General features: G+C 50.5%; 1 pseudogene; it reads left to right on the top strand.

Annotated features, from left to right (window-relative positions):
• Positions 1-307: 307 nt before the first annotated feature.
• Positions 308-15,864, top strand: part of LOC115184008 (2-hydroxyacylsphingosine 1-beta-galactosyltransferase-like) — a 26,316-nt pseudogene continuing 10,759 nt past the window's right edge.

Below are 15,864 nucleotides of genomic sequence, written 5' to 3'. Positions count from 1 at the left end.
AGAAGAGAGAGAGGGAGGGAGGGAGGAAGAGAGAGAGAAGAAGAGAAGGAGGGAGAGAGGGAGGGGGAAGATAGAGAGGAGAAGAAGAGAAGGAGGGAGGGAGGGGGGAGGGAGGGATACAGCCATGATAAATATGTCTTCTGTCCTGATGTCTATTTTTCTCTCTTCCTCTCCTCCCTTCCCCGCTGTTCCTCCCAGCCATGCACCCTCCCCCGTCGCTCTCTCCCTCCTCCTCTTCCTCCACCTCCACCTCTCCCTGTACCCCAGTGCATGCTGGTCCTCCAGGATCATCGTTGTCCCTCCCATCATGTTTGAGTCTCACCTCTACATCTTCAAGACGCTGGCTACAGAACTCCACCTCCAGGGAAATGATACTTCCTTACTGCTGTCAGAAGGGCGAGACAGGTAACATTACATTTACATTTCAGGTGTCAGAGATGGGCCAGGGTAACATTGTGTTGCTAAGTAGCAGGGTCATTGGTGTCAGAGTTGGGGCCAGGTAACATTGTGTTTCTAAGTAGAAGGGTCATTGGTGTCAGAGATGGGCGGCCAGGTAATCATTGTGATACTAAGTAGGCAGGGTCATTGGTGTCAGAGTTGGGCCAGGTAACATTGTGTTACTAAGTAGCAGGGTCATTGGTGTCAGAGATGGGAGCCAGGTAACATTGTGTTTCTAAGTAGCAGGGACATTGGTGTCAGAGATGGGCCAGGTAACATTGTGTTGCTAAGTAGCAGGGACATTGGTGTCAGAGATGGGCCAGGTAACATTGTGTTGCTAAGTAGCAGGGTCATTGGTGTCAGATTGGCCAGGTAACATTGTGATACTAAGTAGTAGGGTCATTGGTGTCAGATTTGCCAGGTAACATTGTGTTACTAAGTAGCAGGGTCATTGGTGTCAGATTGGCCAGGTAACATTGTGTTTCTAAGTAGCAGGGACATTGGTGTCAGAGATGGGCCAGGTAACATTGTGTTGCTAAGTAGCAGGGTCATTGGTGTCAGATTGGCCAGGTAACATTGTGCTGCTAAGTAGCAGGGTCATTGGTGTCAGAGATGGGCCAGGTAACATTGTGTTGCTAAGTAGCAGGGTCATTGGTGTCAGAGATGGGCCAGGTAACATTGTGTTTCTAAGTAGCAGGGTCATTGGTGTCAGACGGGCGGCCAGGTAACATTGTGTTACTAAGTAGCAGGGTCATTGGTGTCAGACGGGCGGCCAGGTAACATTGTGTTACTAAGTAGCAGGGTCATTGGTGTCAGAGATGGGCGGCCAGGTAACATTGTGTTGCTAAGTAGCAGGGTCATTGGTGTTAGAGATGGGCCAGGTAACATTGTGTTACTAAGTAGCAGGGACATTGGTGTCAGACGGGCGGCCAGGTAACATTGTGTTACTAAGTAGCAGGGTCATTGGTGGGCCAGAGATGGGCCAGGTTTTTACTAAAACACATTCAATAGAAGATCTGTGCAGATGCAAAACAGAATTTCCTTAAATCTCCCTTAGTTTTCTTGTGATCACGCCCCCCCCCCCCCCCCCGAAAAAACTCCCCCTCCTAAATATATTCTCCAAGGGTTAATTCCCCACGTGATGTATTAGTGTTGAGAGTGAGACAAACAAATCTCAGATTTCACCTGTGTTTCCTTTGTCACTGTGCGTTCTCACATATACAGTCATACCACATTGTTTACCATCTCTGACGGTTTACTAAGGCACCTGTAAATTAAACAAACAAGGAGATCTATTATGGCTGACTGGAACGTAGCTACAGATCCTGTTAGCTGTTGATCAGGGGAGCTGCCTCTAGATCCTGTTAGCTGTTGATCAGAGGAGCTGCCTCTAGATCCTGTTGATCAGGGGAGCTGCCTCTAGATCCTGTTAGCTGTTGATCAGGGGAGCTGCCTCTAGAACCTGTTAGCTGTTGATCAGGGGAGCTGCCTCTAGATCCTGTTAGCTGTTGACCAGGGGAGCTACCTCTAGATCCTGTTAGCTGTTGATCAGGGGAGCTGCCTCTAGATCCTGTTGATCAGGGGAGCTGCCTCTAGAACCTGTTAGCTGTTGATCAGGGGAGCTGCCTCTAGATCCTGTTAGCTGTTGATCAGGGGAGCTGCCTCTACATCCTGGTAGCTGTTGATCAGGGGATTTGCCTCTAGACCTGTTAGCTGTTGATCAGGGGAGCTGCCTCTAGATCCTGTTAGCTGTTGATCAGGGGAAGATGCCTCTAGAACCTGTAAGCTGTTGATCAGGGGAGCTGCCTCTAGAACCTGTTGATCAGGGGAGCTGCCTCTAGAACCTGTTAGCTGTTGATCAGGGGAGCTGCCCTCCTAGAAACTGTTTGAATCAGGGGAGCTTCCTCTAGATCCTGTTAGCCTGTTGATCAGGGGAGGCTGGCCTCTAGAACCTGTTAGCTGTTGATCAGGGGAAGCTGCCTCTAGAACCCTGTTAGCTGTTGATCAGGGAGCTGCCTCTAGATCCTGTTAGCTGTTGATCAGGGGAGCTGCCTCTAGATCCTGTTAGCTGTTGATCAGGGGAGCTGCCTCTAGAACCTGTTAGCTGTTGATCAGGGGAGCTGCCTCTAGATCCTGTTACCTGTTGATCAGGGGAGCTGCCTCTACATCCTGTTAGCTGTTGATCAGGGGAGCTGCCTCTAGATCCTGTTAGCTGTTGATCAGGGGAGCTGCCTCTAGAACCTGTTGATCAGGGGAGCTGCCTCTAGATCCTGTTAGCTGTTGATCAGGGGAGCTGCCTCTAGATCCTGTTAGCTGTTGATCAGGGGAGCTGCCTCTAGAACCTGTTAGCTGTTGATCAGGGGAGCTGCCTCTAGATCCTGTTGATCAGGGGAGCTGCCTCTAGAACCTGTTGATCAGGGGAGCTGCCTCTAGAACCTGTTAGCTGTTGGTCAGGGGAGCTGCCTCTAGATCCTGTTAGCTGTTGGTCAGGGGAGCTGCCTCTAGAACCTGTTGATCAGGGGAGCTGCCTCTAGAACCTGTTAGCTGTTGATCAGGGGAGCTGCCTCTAGATCCTGTTAGCTGTTGATCAGGGGAGCTGCCTCTAGATCCTGTTAAGCTGTTGATCAGGTGAGCTGCCCTCTAGATCCTGTTACGCTGTTGATCAGGGGAGCTGCCTCTAGATCCTGTTGATCAGGGGAGCTGCCTCTAGAACCTGTTAGCTGTTGATCAGGGGGAGCTGCCTCTAGCTCCTGTTAGCTGTTGATCAGGGAGCTGCCTCTAGATCCTGGTAGCTGTTGATCAGAGGATTTGCCTCTAGAACCTGTTAGCTGTTGATCCAGGGGAGCTGCCTCCTAGAACCTGTTAGCTGTTGATCAAGGGGAGCTGCTCTAGATCCTGTTAGCTGTTGATCAGGGGAGTATGCCTCTAGAACCTGTAAGCTGTTGATCAGGGGAGCTGCCTCTAGAACCTGTTGATCAGGGGAGTCTGCCTCTAGAACCTGTTAGCTGTTGATCAGGGGAGCTGCCTCCTAGAAACTGTTGATCAGGGGAGCTTCCTCTTGATCCTGTTAGCTGTTGATCAGGGGAGCTGCATCTAGAACCTGTTAGCTGTTGATCGGGGAGCTGCCTCTAGAACCTGTTAGCTGTTGATCAGGGGAGCTGCCTCTAGATCCTGTTAGCTGTTGATCAGGGGAGCTGCCTCTAGATCCTGTTAGCTGTTGATCAGGGGAGCTGCCTCTAGAACCTGTTAGCTGTTGATCAGGGGAGCTGCCTCTAGATCCTGTTACCTGTTGATCAGGGGAACTGCCTCTACATCCTGTTAGCTGTTGATCAGGGGAGCTGCCTCTAGATCCTGTTAGCTGTTGATCAGGGGAGCTGCCTCTAGAACCTGTTGATCAGGGGAGCTGCCTCTAGATCCTGTTAGCTGTTGATCAGGGGAGCTGCCTCTAGATCCTGTTAGCTGTTGATCAGGGGAGCTACCTCTAGAACCTGTTAGCTGTTGATCAGGGGAGCTGCCTCTAGATCCTGTTGATCAGGGGAGCTGCCTCTAGAACCTGTTGATCAGGGGAGCTGCCTCTAGAACCTGTTAGCTGTTGGTCAGGGGAGCTGCCTCTAGATCCTGTTAGCTGTTGGTCAGGGGAGCTGCCTCTAGAACCTGTTGATCAGGGAAGGGGAGCTGCCTCTAGAACCTGTTAGCTGTTGATCAGGGGAGCTGCCTCTAGATCCTGTTAGCTGTTGATCAGGGGGAGCTGCCTCTAGATCCTGTTAGCTGTTGATCAGGGGGAGCTGCCTCTAATCCTGTTAGCTGTTGATCAGGGGAGCTGCCTCTAGATCCTGTTTGATCAGTGGGAGCGCATCTAGGACCTGTTAGCTGTTGATCAGGGGAGCTGCCTCTAGATCCTGTTAGCTGTTGATCAGGGGAGCTGCCTCTAGATCCTGGTAGCTGTTGATCAGAGGATTTGCCTCTAGAACCTGTTAGCTGTTATCAGGGGAGCTGCCTCTAGATCCTGTTAGGCTGTTGATCAGGGGAGATGCCTCTAGAACCTTGTAAGCTGTTGATCAGGGGATGCTTGCCTCTAGAACCTGTTGATCAGGGGAGCTGCCTCTAGAACCTGTTAGCTGTTGATCAGGGGAGCTGCCTCCCTAGAACCTGTTGATCAGGGGAGCTGCCTCTAGATCCTGTTAGCTGTTGATCAGGGGAGCTGCCTCTAGAACCTGTTAGCTGTTGATCAGGGGAGCTGCCTCTAGAACCTGTAGCTGTTGATCAGGGGAGCTGCCTCTAGATCCTGTTGGCTGTTGATCAGGGGAGCTGCCTCTAGATCCTGTTAGCTGTTGATCAGGGGAGCTGCCTCTAGAACCTGTTAGCTGTTGATCAGGGGAGCTGCTCTAGATCCTGTTACCTGTTGATCAGGGGAGCTGCCTCTACATCCTGTTAGCTGTTGATCAGGGGAGCTGCCTCTAGATCCTGTTAGCTGTTGATCAGGGGAGCTGCCTCTAGAACCTGTTGATCAGGGGAGCTGCCTCTAGATCCTGTTAGCTGTTGATCAGGGGAGCTGCCTCTAGATCCTGTTAGCTGTTGATCAGGGGAGCTACCTCTAGAACCTGTTAGCTGTTGATCAGGGGAGCTGCCTCTAGATCCTGTTGATCAGGGGAGCTGCCTCTAGAACCTGTTGATCAGGGGAGCTGCCTCTAGAACCTGTTAACTGTTTGTCAGGGGAGCTGCCTCTAGATCCTGTTAGCTGTTGGTCAGGGGAGCTGCCTCTAGAACCTGTTGATCAGGGGAGCTGCCTCTAGAAACCTGTTAGCTGTGATCAGGGGAGATGCCTCTAGATCCTGTTAGCTGTTGATCAGGGGAGCTGCCTCTAGATTCATGTTAGCTGTTTTGATCAGGGGAGCTCGCCTCTAGGATTCCTGTTAGCTGTTGATCAGGGGAGCTGCCCTCAGCTCCTGTTGATCAGGGAGGCTGCCTCTAGATACTGTTAGCTGTGATCAAGGGGAGCTGCCCTCAGCTCCTGTTGATCAGGGGAAGGCTGCCTCTAGATTCCTGTTGATCAGGGGAGCTGCCTCTAGATCCTGTTAGCTGTTGATCAGTGGAGCGCCTTAGATCTGTTGATCAGGAGGTCCTATAGAACCTGTGATCAGGGGAGCTGCCTCTAGAACTGTTGATCAGGGGAGCTGCATCTAGCAGACCTAGCTTAGCTCAGAGGTAGAGCTGCCCTCTAGAACCTGGTTGATCAGGGGAGCTGCCTCTAGGAACCTGTTGATCAGTGGGAGCTGCCTCTAGATTCCTGATTGATTCAGGGGAGCTGCCTCTAGATCCTGGTAGCTGTTGATCAGGGGAGCTGCCTCTAGAACCTGTTAGCTGTGATCAGGGGAGCTGCCTCTAGATCCTGTTAGCTGTTGATCAGGGGAGCTGCCTCTAGATCCTGTTACCTGTGATCAGGGGAGCTGCTCTACATCCTGTAGCTGTGATCAGGGAGCTGCCTCTAGATCCTGTTAGATGTGATCAGGGGAGCTGCCTCTAGAACCCATGTTGATCAGGGGAGCTGCCTCTAGATCCTGTTAGCTGTTGATCAGGGGAGGCTGCCTCTAGATCCTGTTAGCTGTTGATCAGGGGAGCTACCTCCTAGAACCTGTTAGCTGTGAATCAGGGGAGCTGCCTCTAGATCCTGTTGATCAGGGAGCTGCCTCTAGAACCTGTTGATCAGGGGAGCGCCTACTAGAACCTGTTAAACTGTTGGTCAGGGGAGATGCTCTAGATCCTGTTAGCTGTTGGTCAGGGGAGCTGCCTCTAGAACCTGTTGATCAGGGGAGCTGCTCTAGAACCTGTTAGCTGTGATCAGGGGAGATGCATCTAGATCCTGTTAGCTGTTGATTCAGGGGAGCTGCCTCTAGATCCTGTTAGCTGTTGTCAGGGGAGCTGCTCTAGATCCTGTGATCAGGGGAGCTGCCTCTAGATCCTGTTAGCTGTTGATCAGGGGAGCTGCCTCTAGATCCTGTTGATCAGGGGAGTGCCTCTAGATCCTGTTGATCAGGGGAGCTGCCTCTAGATCCTGTAGCTGTGATCAGTGGAGCTGCCTATAGATCTGTTGATCAGGGGAGCTGCCTCTAGAACCTGTTGATCAGGGGAGCTGCCCTCTAGAACCTGTTGATCAGGGGAGCTGCCTCTAGAACCTGTTGTCAGGGGAGCTGCTCTAGATCCTGTTGATCAGGGGAGCTGCCTCTAGAATCCTGGTAGCTGTTGATCAGGGGAGCTGCCTCTAGAACCTGTTAGCTGTTGATCAGGGGAGCTGCCTTAGATCCTGTTAGCTGTGATCAGGGGAGCTGCCTCTAGGGACCCTGTTAGCTGTTGATCAGGGGAGCTGCCTCTAGAAACCTGTTAGCTGTTGATCAGGGGAGATGCCTCTAGATCCTGTTAGCTGTGATCAGGGGAGCTACCTCTAGAACCTGTGATCAGGGGAGCTGCTCTAGAACCTGTTAGCTGTTGATCAAGGGGAGCTGCCTCTAGAACCTGTAAGATGTTGATCATGGGAGCTGCCTCTAGATCCTGTAAGCTGTTGATCAAGGAGCTGCCTCTAGAACCTGTTAGCTGTTGATCAGGGGAGCTGCCTCTAGATCCTGTTAGCTGTGATCAGGGAGCTGCCTCTAGATCTGTAGCTGTTGATCAGGGGAGCTGCCTCTAGAACCTGTTAGCTGTTGATCAGGGAGCTGCCTCTAGATCCTCTTAGCTGTTGATCAGGGGAGCTGCCTCTAGATCCTGTTAGCTGTTGATCAGGGGAGCTGCCTCTAGAACCTGTTAGCTGTTGATCAAGGGAGCTGCCTCTAGATCCTGTTAGCTGTTGATCAGGGGAGCTGCCTCTAGAACCTGTTAGCTGTTGATCAGGGGAGCTGCCTCTAGAACCTGTTGATCAGGGGAGCTGCCTCTAGAACCTGTTAGCTGTTGATCAGGGGAGCTGCCTCTAGAACCTGTTAGCTATTGATCAGGGGAGCTGCCTCTAGAACCTGTTAGCTGGTGATCAGCGGAGCTGCCTCTAGATCCTGTTAGCTGTTGATCAGGGGAGCTGCCTCTAGAAACTGTTAGCTGTTGATCAGGGGAGCTGCCTCTAGATCCTGTTGATCAGGGGAGCTGGCTCTAGATCCTGTTAGCTGTTGATCAGGGGAGCTGCCTCTAGAACCTGTTAGCTGTTGATCAGGGGAGCTGCCTCTAGAACCTGTTAGCTGTTGATCAGCGGAGCTGCCTCTAGATCCTGTTAGCTGTTGATCAGGGGAGCTGCCTCTAGAACCTGTTGATCAGGGGAGCTGCCTCTAGATCCTGTTAGCTGTTGATCAGGGGAGCTGCCTCTAGATCCTGTTAGCTGTTGATCAGGGGAGCTGCCTCTAGAACCTGTTGATCAGTGGAGCTGCCTCTAGAACTTGTTAGCTGTTGATCAGGGGAGCTGCCTCTAGATCCTGTTAGCTGTTGATCAGGGAGCTGCCTCTAGATCCTGTTGATCACGGGGAGCTGCCTCTAGATCCTGTTAGCTGTGATCAGGGGAGCTGCCTCTAGATCCTGTTGATCAGGGGAGCTGCCTCTAGATCCTGTTAGCTGTGATCAGTGGAGCTGCCTCTAGACCTGTTAGCTGTTGATCAGGGGAGCTGCCCTCTAGAACCTGTAAGCTGTTGATCAGGGGAGCTGCCTCTAGATTCTGTTAGCTGTTGATCAGGGAGCTGCCTCTAGAACCTGTTAGCTGTGATCAGGGGAGCTGCCTCTAGATCCTGTTAGCTGTTGATCAGGGGAGCTGCCTCTAGAACCTGTTAGCTGTTGATCAGGGAGCTGCCTCTAGAACCTGTTAGCTGTTGATCAGGGGAGCTGCCTCTAGATCCTGTTGATCAGGGAGCTGCCTCTAGATCCTGTTAGCTGTTGATCAGGGGAGCTGCCTCTAGATCCTGTTAGCTGTTGATCAGGGGAGCTGCCTCTAGAACCTGTTAGCTGTTGATCAAGGGAGCTGCCTCTAGATCCTGTTAGCTGTTGATCAGGGGAGCTGCCTCTAGAACCTGTTAGCTGTTGATCAGGGGAGCTGCCTCTAGAACCTGTTGATCAGGGGAGCTGCTCTAGAACCTGTTAGCTGTTGATCAGGGGAGCGGCCTCTAGAACCTGTTAGCTATTGATCAGGGGAGCTGCCTCTAGAACCTGTTAGCTGTGATCAGCGGAGCTGCCTCTAGATCCTGTTAGCTGTGATCAGGGGAGCTGCCTCTAGAAACTGTTAGCTGTTGATCACGGGGACGCTGCCTCTAGAACCTGTTAGCTGTTGATCAGCGGAGCTGCCTCTAGATCCCTGTTAGCTGTTGATCAGGGTAGCTGCCTCTAGACCTGTTGATCAGGGGAGCTGGCTCTAGATCCTGTTAGCTGTTGATCAGGGGAGCTGCCTCTAGATTCTGTTAGCTGTTGATCAGGGGAGCTGCCTCTAGAACCTGTTAGCTGTTGATCAGCGGAGCTGCCTCTAGATCCTGTTAGCTGTTGATCAGGGGAGCTGCCTCTAGAACCTGGTGATCAGGGGAGCTGCCTCTAGATCCTGTTAGCTGTTGATCAGGGGAGCTGCATCTAGATCCTGTTAGCTGTTGATCAGGGGAGCTGCCTCTAGAACCTGTTGATCAGTGGAGCTGCCTCTAGAACCTGTTAGCTGTTGATCAGGGGAGCTGCCTCTAGATCCTGTTAGCTGTTGATCAGGGGAGCTGCCTCTAGATCCTGTTGATCAGGGGAGCTGCCTCTAGATCCTGTTAGCTGTTGATCAGGGGAGCTGCCTCTAGATCCTGTTGATCATGGGGAGCTGCCTCTAGATCCTGTTAGGCTGTTGATCAGGGGAGCTGCCTCTAGAACCTGTTAGCTGTTGATCAGGGGAGCTGCCTCTAGAACCTGTAAGCTGTTGATCAGGGGAGGCTGCCTCTAGATCCTGTTAGCTGTTGATCAGGGAGCTGCCTCTAGAAACCTGTTAGCTGTTGATCAGAGGAGCTGCCTCTAGATCCTGTTAGCTGTTGATCAGGGGAGCTGCCTCTAGAACCTGTTAGCTGTTGATCAGGGGAGCTGCCTCTAGAACCTGTTAGCTGTTGATCAGGGGAGCTGCCTCTAGATCCTGTTGATCAGGGGAGCTGCTCTAGATCCTGTTAGCTGTTGATCAGGGGAGCTGCCTCTAGAACCTGTTACCTGTTGACAGGGAGCTGGCCTCTAGAACCTGTTAGCTGTTGATCAGGGGAGCTGCCTCTAGATCCTGTTAGCTGTTGATCAGGGGAGCTGCCTCTAGAACCTGTTAGCTGTTGATCAGGGGAGCTGCCTCTGAACCTGTTGATCAGGGGAGCTGCATCTAGAACTGTTAGCTGTTGATCAGGGGGAGCTGCCTCTAGAACCTGTTAGCTATTGATCAGGGGAGCTGCCTCTAGAACCTGTTAGCTGGGTGAGCAGCGGAGCTGCCTCTAGATCCTGTTAGCTGTTGATCAAGGGAGCTGCCTCTAGAACCTGTTAGCTGTTGATCAGGGGAGCTGCCTCTAGAACCTGTTAGCTGTTGATCAGCAGAGCTGCCTCTAGATCCTGTAGCTGTGATCAGGGGAGCTGCCTCTAGAACCTGTTGATCAGGGGAGCTGCCTCTAGATCCTGTTAGCTGTTGATCAGGGGAGCTGCCTCTAGATCCGTTAGCTGTTTGATCAGGGGAGCTGCCTCTAGAACCTGTGGATCAGTGGAGCTGCCTCTAGAACCTGTTTAGGCTGTGATCAGGGGAGCTGCCTCTAGATCCTGTTAGCTGTTGATCAGGGGAGCTGCCTCTAGATCCTGTTAGCTGTTGATCAGGGGAGCTGCCTCTAGATCCTGTTGATCAGGGGAGCTGCCTCTAGATCCTGTTAGCTGTAACCTAGTACTGTTAGCTGTAACCTAGTACTGTTAGCTGTAACCTAGTACTGTTAGCTGCAGTAACCTAGTACTGTTAGCTGTAGTAACCTAGTACTGTTAGCTGTAGTAGCCTAGTACTGTTAGCTGTAGTAGCCTAGTACTGTTAGCTGTAGTAGCCTAGCACTGTTAGCTGTAGTAGCCTAGCACTGTTAGCTGTAGTAACCTAGCACTGTTAGCTGTAGTAACCTAGTACTGTTAGCTGTAGTAGCCTCGTACTGTTAGCTGTAGTAGCCTAGCACTGTTAGCTGTAGTAACCTAGTACTGTTAGCTGTAGTAGCCTCGTACTGTTAGCTGTAGTAGCCTCGTACTGTTAGCTGTAGTAGCCTAGTACTGTTAGCTGTAGTAGCCTCGTACTGTTAGCTGTAGTAGCCTAGTACTGTTAGCTGTAGTAGCCTAGTACTGTGAGCTGTGTACATATTACTATATTGCCCCCTGGGATAATAAAGACTCCTCTTCTCTCCTCTCCTCCCCTCCTCTCCTCTCCCTCTCCCTCTCCTCTCCTTCTTTTCTCCTCTCCTGTCTTCCCTCTCTCTTGTCCTCCCCTCCTCTCCTCCCCCTCTCCTCTCCCCTCCCTCCTCTCCTCTCTTGTCCTTTCCTCCTCTCTCTACTCTAGGTGTCCCCCCCTCCCCCACTACACCTTCCAGCGTTACCCAGGCATCTTCAAACACCTCCACAGCCGACAGCTTCCTCCAATCAAAAGTCAGCAATATCTTCTTCCGGTCGTCTCACAGCGTTGGAACTCTTCGACATTCTAGACCACTACGCCCAGAATTGCGACGCCGTCGTGGGAAACAAACAGGTCATGACCCAACTCAAGGACGCCGACTTTGACCTTTTACTGGTCGACCCCAACGAGATGTGTGGTTTCGTGATCGCTCACATCCTCGGCGTTCCCTACGCCGTCTTTTCCACGGGCCTGTGGTACCCGGCGGAGGTCGGCGCTCCAGCCCCTCTCTCGTACGTCCCGGAGTTCAACTCTCTCCTCACCGATCGGATGTCTCTAGTCCAGAGGATCGTCAACACGGCAGTGTACCTGGTGTCCAGGTTCGGGTTCAGTACCTGGTGTTACCGAGTCGAGCGCATCATGAGGAAGCACGGCGTGGAGCCGCGGGTGGCCATGCAGGACCTGGTTCAGGGGAGCAGGTTGTGGATGTTGTCTACTGATCTGGCCCTGGAGTTTCCCAGGCCCACTTTACCACATGTTGTCTATGTAGGAGGGATACTGACCAAACCTGCCAGCCCATTACCTCAGGTTAGTATATACACACACATACACACACACGCACGTACGCACGCACACAAGCACACGCGCACACACACACACACACATCTATGGTTGGTCTCCTAGTGTTGGTGTCCTCCAGTGTTATGTATATGGTTGGTCTCCTCAGTGTTATATCTATGGTTGGTCTCCTCCAGTGTTGGTCTCCTCCAGTGTTGGTCTCCTCCAGTGTTGGTCTCCTCCAGTGTTGGTCTCCTCCAGTGTTGGCCTCCTCCAGTGTTATATCTATGGTTGGTCTCCTCCAGTATTATATCTATGGTCTCCTCCAGTGTTGGCCTCCTCCAGTGTTGGTCTCCTCCAGTGTTGGTCTCCTCCAGTGTTGGCCTCCTCCAGTGTTATATCTATGGTTGGTCTCCTCCAGTGTTGGCCTCCTCCAGTGTTATGTATATGGTTGGTCTCCTCCAGTGTTATATCTATGGTTGGTCTCCTCCAGTGTGGTCCTCCAGTATTATATCTATGGTTGGTCTCCTCCAGTTGGTCTCCTCCAGTGTTATATCTATGGTTGGTCTCCTCCAGTGTTATATCTATGGTTGGTCTCCTCCAGTTGGTCTCCTCCAGTGTTGGTCTCCTCCAGTGTTGGCCTCCTCCAGTGTTGGTCTCCTCCAGTGTTGGCCTCCTCCAGTGTTGGTCTCCTCCAGTGTTGGCCGCCTCCAGTGTTATATCTATGGTTGGTCTCCTCCAGTGTTGGTCCTTCCAGTGTTGGTCTCCTCCAGTGTTGGTCTCCTCCAGTGTTGGTCTCCTCCAGTGTTGGTCTCCTCCAGTGTTGGCCTCCTCAGTGTTATATCTATGGTTGGTCTCCTCCAGTGTTGGTCTCCTCCAGTATATATCTATGGTTGGTCCTCCAGTGTTATATCTATGGTTGGTCTCCTCCAGTGTTGGCCTCCTCCGTTGGCCTCCTCCAGTGTTGGTCTCCCAGTGTTGGTCTCCTCCAGGTTGGTCTCCTCCAGTATTATATATGGTTGGTCTCCTCAGTGTTATATCTATGGTTGGTCTCTCCAGTGTTATATCTATGGTTGGTCTCCTCCAGTGTTGGTCTCCTCCAGTGTTATATCTATGGGTTGGTCTCCTCCAGTGTTGGCCTCCTCCAGTATTATATCTATATAACCCTAACCCTTTATTAACAAGGTAGGCTATTGAGACCAAGTTTCATTTACAACTTGCTTCCTGGCCAAGATGAAGCATAGCAGTTCTACACGTACACACAACACAGAGCTACACATGGAATAAACAAACATACTGCCAATAATACAGTAGAAAAAGGCTGTATACATTGTGTGAAAATGTAGAAGATTAGGGAGGTAAGGATAGACCATAGTGGCGAAATAATTACATATAGAAATTAAACACTGGAGTGTTAGATGTGCAGAAGATGAGTATGCTAATAGAGATACTGGGGTGCAAAGTAGCAAAATAAATAATAGAATAACTGTATGGGGATGAGGTAGTGGATGGGCTGTTTACAGATGGGCTATGTACAGGTGCAGTGATCTGTGAGCTGCTCTGACAGCTGGTGCTTAAAGCTAGTGAGGGAGATATGAGTCTCCAGCTTCAGAGATTTTTGCAATTCGTTCCAGTCATTGGCAGCAGAGAACTGGAAGGAAAGGCGGGCCAAAGGAGGTGTTGGCTTTGGGGTATGACCAGTGAGATATACCTGCTGGAGCGAGTGCTACGGGTGGGTGTTGTTATGGTGACCAGTGAGCTGAGATAAGGCGGAGCTTACTAGGATATACTTATAGATGACTGGAGCCAGTGGGTTTGGCGACGAATATGAAGGGAGGGCCAGCACGAGAGCATACAGGTTGCAGTGTGGTGGGTAGTATAGGGGCTTTAGTGACAAAACGGATGGCACTGTGATAGACTGGCCAATTTGCTGAGCAGAGGTGTGGAGGCTATTTTGTAAATGACATCGCAGAAGTCAAGGATTGGTAGGATGGTCAGTTTTACGAGCATATATTTGGCAGAAAGTGTGAAGGAGGCTTTGATTCAAAATAGGAAGCCAATTCCAGATTTAATTTTGGATTGGAGATGTTTGATGTGAGTCTGGAAGGAGAGTTTACAGTCTAACCAGACACCTAGGTATTTGTAGTTGTCCACATATTCTAAGTCAGAGCCGTCCAGAGTAGTGATGCTGGACGGGCGGGCAGGTGCAGGCAGCGATCGGGTTGAAGAGCATGCATTTAGTTTTACTTGCATTTAAGAGCAGTTGGAGGCCACGGAAGGAGAGTTGTATGGCATTGAATCTCGTCTGGAGGTTAGTTAACACAGTGTCCAAAGAAGGGCCAGTTTAAAGGGTAACTGGTGGCAGTGAGAGGAAGGAGAGCAGAACTAGGTAATAGCCGGAGAGCAGTTTAATATCAAAACCAACGGCATAAAGAATTAACCAACATGGGAACAAAACCGGACGCGCACCAGTAAACATGTGCACAAGCACTTGCAACAAACATTCCACACAAAGACATGGGGGAACAGAGGGTTAAATACACAACACTTAATGAGGGAAATGAGAATCGGGTGTGTAGGAAAACAAGACAAAACAAATGGAAAATGAAACGTGGATCGACGATGGCTAGAAGACCGGTGACGCCGACCGTCAAACGCCGCCCGAACAAGGAGAGGAACTGACTTCGGTGGAATTCGTGACAGCCAGAAGTATACAGAATGGTGTCGTCTGCGTAGAGGTGGATCAGAGAATCACCAGCAGCAAGAGTGACATCATTGATGTATACAGAGAAAAGAGTCGGCCCGAGAATTGAACCCTGTGGCACCCCCATAGAGACTGCCAGAGGTCGGACAACAGGCCCTCCGATTTGACACACTGAACTCTTTCTGAGAAGTAGTTGGTGAACCAGACGAGGCAGTCATTGAAAACCAAGGCTGTTGAGTCTGCCGAATAAAATGTGGTGATTGACAGAGTCAAAAGCCTTGGCCAGGTCGATGAATACAGCTGCACAGTATTGTCTTTTATCGATGGCGGTTATGATATCGTTTAGGACCTTGAGTGTGGCGGAGGTGCCCCCATGACCAGCTCGGAAACCAGTGCATAGCGGAGAGAAGGTACGTGGGATTCGAAATTGTCGGTGATCTGTTTGTTAACTTGGCTTTCGAAGACCTTAGAAAGGCAGGGTAGGATAGATATAGGTCTATAACAGTTTGGGTCTAGAGTGTCTCCCCCTTTGAAGAGGGGGATGACAGCGGCAGCTTTCCAATCTTTAGGGATCTCAAACGATACGAAAGAGAGGTTGAACAGGTAGTAAATGGGGTTGCAACAATTTTGGCGGATATTTTTAGAAAGAGAGGGTCCAGATTGTCTAGCCCGGCTGATTTGTAGGGGTCCATATTTTGCAGCTCTTTCAGAACATCAGCTATCTGTATTTGGGGTGAAGGAGAAATGGGGAGGCTTGGGCAGTTTCTGTGGGGGGTGTAGAGCTGTTGACCGGGGTAGGGGTAGCAGGTGGAAAGCCTGGCCAGCTGTAGAAAAATGCTTATTGAAATTCTCAATTATTGTGGATTTATCGGTTAGTAACAGTGTTTTCTAGCCTCAGTGCAGTGGGCAGCTAGTAGGAGGTGCTCTTATTCTCCATGGACTTTACAGTGTCACAGAAACTTTTTGGAGATTGTGCTACAGGATGCAAATTTCTGCTTGAAAAAGCTAGCCTTTGCTTTCCTAACTGCCTGTGTATATTGGTTCCTAACTTCCTGAAAAGTTGCAGATCAGGGGCTATTCGATGCTAATGCAGAACGCCACAGGATGTTTTTGTGCTGGTCAAGGGCAGTCAGGTCTGGAGTGAACCAAGGGCTATATCTGTTTGGTTCTACATTTTTTGAAAGGGGCATGCTTATTTAACCTGTGAGGATCTTATCCCGATCTTATCCGGTATTGGGATCATTGTCATGTGACCATGGCGGGGAATTCAAACTGCAAGAGTAATCATTTCAAAAAATCAAATAATCAACTATTTTCCTCCATTTGAAAGATATATCTCCTAAATCAACCACGCTGTCCGATTTCAGAGGCATTACGGAGAATGCATAAAGTTAGGTTATGTGAGGAGAGTACATTGACAATAGCTGCGTGTGAATGTTTAGCCAATTCAAAGAAGGGCATCAACAGACAGAAAACTAGCTAGATTATGCACTTACCTTTGACAATCTGCATCAGATGACACTCATAGGACATTATGTATACAATACATGCATTTTTAGTTCCATCAAGTTCATATTTATATCCA

Source organism: Salmo trutta, unplaced genomic scaffold, assembly GCF_901001165.1.
Source record: "Salmo trutta unplaced genomic scaffold, fSalTru1.1, whole genome shotgun sequence".
Taxonomy (NCBI): Eukaryota; Metazoa; Chordata; class Actinopteri; order Salmoniformes; family Salmonidae; genus Salmo; species Salmo trutta.
This window is presented reverse-complemented; position numbering and strand designations above follow the sequence as displayed.